Here is a 6000-nt window from a genome sequence, read left to right on the forward strand (position 1 = left end):
ATGGTGATAGTTTGGACGCTATGTTAGTACAGAACGGTTCTTCCCTTGTCGTAAGTCGATAACTAAGGGAAAACAAATTTGTACAAAAGATGCGATTAGGTGGATTTCAGACACGTCGATAACTCCTGTTGAAGTATATGACGTGTATAGTCAGCATACACCAGAAATGCAGAGGAAAGTGATACAGGTAATGGTAGAGTACCTGCAGGAAGATTCTATAAAAAGAAAGATTTGTTGTCCCGCAGAGTTATTGAGTATTTATAAGAGGGATTTTTCGTTTGACACTTCTTCGGCTGCTTTAGCGCTCGATCTAGCTCTGTTGCTTAGTAAGCATCCGGAGTTGCCTACTTCTCAGTTGCCTATGAGAGAGGTTCCTCCGACATTTGTCCCAAAAGTTGATATTCCAGCCAATGCCGGAACAGGTGCAGCTGCCTATGACATTCCTGCATATTATGTGTCGCAGTTCGTTCACGTCCCGTTCTCGAGACAGCATCAAGCAATCTATTCCCGATATTAGGAAGAATCCGACAGGGTTCTACAAAGAAATAGAGTCTGTCTTGCAATCATCAGTATTTACTTTAAGTGATATTGATTTGTTATTTCCCGTACTCCTGCCTATTGATTTATGGAAGCAGATTAGGACTGTAGATGATGTACCAGGGTTAGGAGATTTGTGGGATAATATAATTAGACTCGATAGAGAAAGACCAGCTGGTGAGAGACCACCACAGGTAATACTAACTTTGCCTGATAGAATAGTTACAAAATTGAAAGCTATAATTCCTGAAAGAAGGATTATTTGGGACAAGCTTACTGCCTGTGTCCAAGGAAAGTCTGAGGCTGCTACCGACTTCTTTAATTGGTTCGAACAAGTATTTTCAGATTTCAGTGGACAAGACTTGAGCACAGAGTCTGGGAAACGACTATTCGTGGACAAATTTCTGCGTGGATTGCTGCCTGACATCCGGTCGCAAATCATGTCCTTGGCAAACGAAGTCTCAGTCAGAAGTATTGCATATGGCTCAGAACTAAGAGAATCGTGTCAATAACGAAAAAGAAAGAGTTGAAAAGAGAAAAGGTGACTTAAAGACAAAAGTACTATTGCAGCAAATTGTTAGAGGCCCTAGAGGGGGTAATTCGCAATTTAGGGGTCAGTATGTTCCACAGGGAAATGCGCCATTGGATCCTGTAAACATAAACCAGCGTGCTTATTGTAGACAGGAGGGTCATTGGCGTGCACAATGCCCGATCCTCCAGCAGAGGTAAAATAACGCATTTGGGAATATGGGTAAATGATCCAGAGGCCACCCAGGGGCACGGGGTCCTGGTAGAAGTCAGTTTTCACAAGATTCACAGCAACCTTTTTCACAGGACAATCAGGCACCAAGTGTGGATAATAGAACCATTTTTGATCATCCTTCTGCTGCTTACCTCTCTGAAGAACTTCCTTTCTTCGACATTCTGTTTTGCTAGGATTGGCCGAAGCAGGGTTTGGAACCAACACCTATTACCGTTAATCAGAAAGGTTACTACGTTGAGATGATAGTGGGAAATAGGAAACATCTATTCTTGATAGATACAGCGGCACAGAAGTGTTCCAAACCAATGTTTTTGTAGGGTTTTCTGGCACACCAGTTGTCTTTCTGGTTTCTTCGCCTGTACCTATTTCTTGGGGTCCCTTTATGGACCACTGTCCATTCCTTTTGACTACGAATTGCGGAGAGAATTTGTTGCAGTTGAATCTGTTGAAGGAATTAAACGCGGTAATTCATTGTTCTTCGGAACGAGTGCATTTGACGATTTCACCACAGCAACTTTCTGTCTCTCAGTTCTTGACCAGACCTTTGCCGCCGGAATTTAGTGATGTTCCGGAGTGTTTGTGGGCAATTCACGACAAAGATGTTGGTGTTTTGCAAATTGAGCCCGTTAAGATTATTTTGATTGAGTGAAGTTGCCACGTATTCCCCAGTATAAGATCTCGGTCGATGGTGAGCAAGCTTTGAAATGCATAGTCTCCGATTTTGTGCATCGAGGTGTAATTGAGGAAATTGCAGGTAGTTTGTGCAATAGTCTGATTTTGCCCGGTACAAAAAAGGCGATAATGCTATTCCTTTCTGTTTCATTATTGATTTACGTGCCATCAATGAGATCATTGCTCCACAATTTCCCATTGTGCCTGATGTGACAACAATATTAACCATGATTCCAGCTTCAGTTACTCACTTTAGTGTTGTGGATCTAAAGAACGCTTTCTTTAGTATTCCTATACACAAAGATAGTAGATACTTGTTCGCGTTCACTTTAGGGGGACGCTCGTTTACCTTCACCCGTTACACGGAAAGTCCTAGCATCTAAAGTAGGGCTCTGAAAGAGCAGCTCGACATACTCGAGTTGCCCACTACTTGTACACTACTTCAGTATGTCGACAACCTACTCTTATAGCTGCTGACTCAGAGAGCGCTTGTAAGGAGGGCACTGTGTTGGTGCTTATCCATCTAACACAAGATGGACACAAAGATTTGCTTAAAAAATGTCAGTATTGTCGACAGGAGGTCGCCTATTTAGGCTATCTCCTGTCAAAGGAGGGAAGAAGGTTGACACCTGAACGGATAAAAATGATTTCTAGCATGTCTGTCCCAAATACACAGAAGGAAGTTAGAGCCTTTATAGGAATGGTTTCTTACTGTAGGCAGTGGATCCCAAACTTCTCCTTAGTGATTTAACCAATGTTGGCTTTGACGAAGAAGGGCATTTCTTCACCATTGCCGTGGAACTTGGAACACCAGCAAGCATTTGATCTGCTCAAGACTGAATTGTGCTCGGCACCAGTTTTTGTCACAGCAAATTATGAAAAGGCCTTCGTGTTATATGTGCATGCATGTGATGGATGTGCTTTGGCTGTATTAACGCAAGAACATGGAGGGAAGAATAGGACGTGCGGCTACTTTTCTTCCGTCCTTGATCCTGTTGCATGCGCTTTTGCAAGATGTTTGAGAGCTGTCGCTGATGCTGCTGTGTCTGTAAAACAGAGAGATGGAATGGTCCTAGGCCATGCATTAACCCTGATGGTACCTTGCTCTGTAGAAGTTCTATTAAACAGAACACAAATGCAACACCTCACCCCCGCACGATTAACGAGATATGAATTGATCTTGTTTGCACCGCACACCCAAATAAAGAGGTGTTGTGTCCTTAATCCGGCTGAACTTTTACCTTTCCCGCAAGGTACTGCTTGCAGTGACGAAGAGTCACATGACTGCCTTTACACTACAGAGCAAGAGACAAAAGGCAGAATCAATCTAAAACACATGCCTTTGAATAATCCACAGGGGGAGCTGTTTTGTGATGGCTCCTGTTTCAAACTCCCGGATGGTACATCCACAGCTGCTTACGAAATCACCACATTGAGCACGGTCGTGAGACCAAAAGAATCACGCATAACTCTGCGCAGGCCGCAGAGATTATAGCATTGACACGAGCTTGTGAACTTTCCGAATGTCTTACCGTAAATATATATACTGACAGTTTTATGCCTTTGGGGTGGTTCATAACTTCGCAGACTTTGGACAGAAAGAGGTTTCTTGACCTCACATGGCACTAAAATCCAGCATGGCTCCTTGATAGTACAGTTACTCTCAGCGCTTGCACTCCCTACACAGCTAGCAATTATGAAATGCGCAGCACATCAGAAGATTATAGATAATGTAGGAAAGAGGAACGCTTTCGCTGACCAGATAGCCAAAAAGACTGCCACTGATATCTCTTCAGAAATGTATACTTAAAGGGAAGCCACAAATGCCTGTACTTTGGATGAGGGTATTTAATCTGTAAAAAACATTCAAGCTGATGCCACGTTAGAGGAATCTAAGAAATGGGCTGAGGGTTTGGCAAAATTGGATGATGACGGGTGTTGGGTGGACAAAGTAAAAGGGAAATGGTTACTGCCTGACGCGTATATTATGATGATGATTGTTATGGCTCATGGTCTCACCCATATTTGTGCGCGCAAAATGGTGCAAAATGTGTGGGTAAATGATAAAATCTCTATGGTAGCTGAGCGCTTCGTTCAAGGGTGTATGATTTGTTTACAGCATAATGTGGGAAAGGGCACGACAACTCCTAGGGGTAGTTTTGGTCCACTTTCTGTCCCCGTTGAAGTGATTCACTTCGATTTTATTGAAATGGAGCATTGTAATAACTATAAATACGTACCAGTTGTTATGTGTGCCTTTAGCAAATGGGTTGAGGCTTTTCCTGTCAAAGATGCCACAGCCATGACCATGGCGAAAACCATGCTGAAGGAATATTTTCTTAGATTTGGTCTGCCAAGAGTCATCTGGTCGGACAATGGTCCACATTTTATCGTTGCTGTAATTCTGAAGATGTGCGCAGGATTACAGATCGATAAACGGTTCCATTCGGCCAGACACGCACAGAGTGCTGGATTAGTAGAAAGACACAATGGCATCATCAAGAACAAGCTCGCTAAGACGTGTGCCGGCACGAAACTGAAATGGCCAGATGCCTTGCCGATCGTGTTATTGTCTATGGGGACGACCCCTCAAACTAAGACTGGGCTCTCTCCATTTGAGGTGGTCATGGGTAGGCCAGATAATATTTGGAACATACCGAAGCCCTGTTCTTTACGTGAGGTCGAAAATGTACTTCTTTCTGACTATTGTAGACAGTTAACTAAAAATCTGTATTTGATTTATCACCGGGTGCAAGAGGCTTTACCTATAAAATACAAGGGCCCCGGTCACAGCATACGGCCAGGAGACTGGGTCCTCACCAAGCCGTTTGAGCAATCTTCTTGCCTCGCACCTCATTGGCGGGGCACCCATCAGGTCCGACTGGTCACACAGACAGCGGTGCGAGTGGAGGGCTAGAGGCATTGGATCCATGCATCTCACATCAAGAGGATTCCTTACCCTTTGCCACACGCTACAGAAGACACAGAACCCCTCATCACTACTGTGACCAACAATCACGAAACAGTAAACAGCATCGAGAGTGTGTCGGAGACTCTCCCTGAGCCCGTGGGACCTGGGGAAACCAGGGATCACAAGGTTCGATCTGCGTTCGAGGAAATAGACTTACTGCACGGTTCGGCTGTGCCATCAAGGAAGAATCATCGAAGGGCTTGTCTCTTTGGTCCAATCTTTTGTGCATAAGGGGATTCTGTTGGCTAGGGTTTGTGAAAGGACTAAGAAGACGCTCGATCAGGAGATCACCACCAAATAACTTTGGTGTAATCGTTTGAAAAAACAATGCCTGCAACCGCTCCCACTCGTACGGAACAGATAAGAGACTGTGTGACCAGCCGTGAAAATGAACAATCGAATGCGTGGGCCCTGAAAACATATTGTTGTCTAGTGATAAGGTTAACTGGTTTTACATTGCCTTAGGATTCTGGTATCTGGAAGAAGTACATCCACTTGAAAATGTATTACCCACTGAAAATCTACCCACTGTTTCTATGCCTTTCGTGCTTCTGCATACTCCTAGAGATTCTCAGCACAGACAGAGTTACCATAACAATGCTCTATTACTCATCATGAATGCTACACATGCCATTTTCAATAAATCCAATTGTTGGGTCTGTTCACATTTACTGCAACACGGGGATAAGGGAATGGGTTGGTATATTCATCCTTTACCTTTGACAACTGCCTGATATGCTTCTCTAAGAGCTCTATTCTTTGGCCGATGGAACGATAGCATCGTGGGGAACTTTGATGGAACTAATTTGAATGACTTTGAGAAATGTGTTCTAACGCCGCTGGGATGCTCACTCTTTGCGAATAGGAGCAAACCTAATGTTGCTTCTATTAGGCCTTCTGACAGACTGTCACGTCCTTTTCAATCTTTGATCTCTTTCAAGATGGCTCCTCTAGGCAATAGGGATGCCACGCCACCTTCTTATATTGTCAACCACAGCCCTGATTCAGTTTCTTTCTGCATACAGAGGAATGGTACTCAGTCAATGGGTGATTTCAA

The sequence above is a fragment of the Ambystoma mexicanum genome, chromosome 1p (genome assembly GCF_040938575.1).
Source record: "Ambystoma mexicanum isolate Mex_15411 chromosome 1p, UKY_AmexF1_1, whole genome shotgun sequence".
NCBI lineage: Eukaryota > Metazoa > Chordata > Amphibia > Caudata > Ambystomatidae > Ambystoma > Ambystoma mexicanum.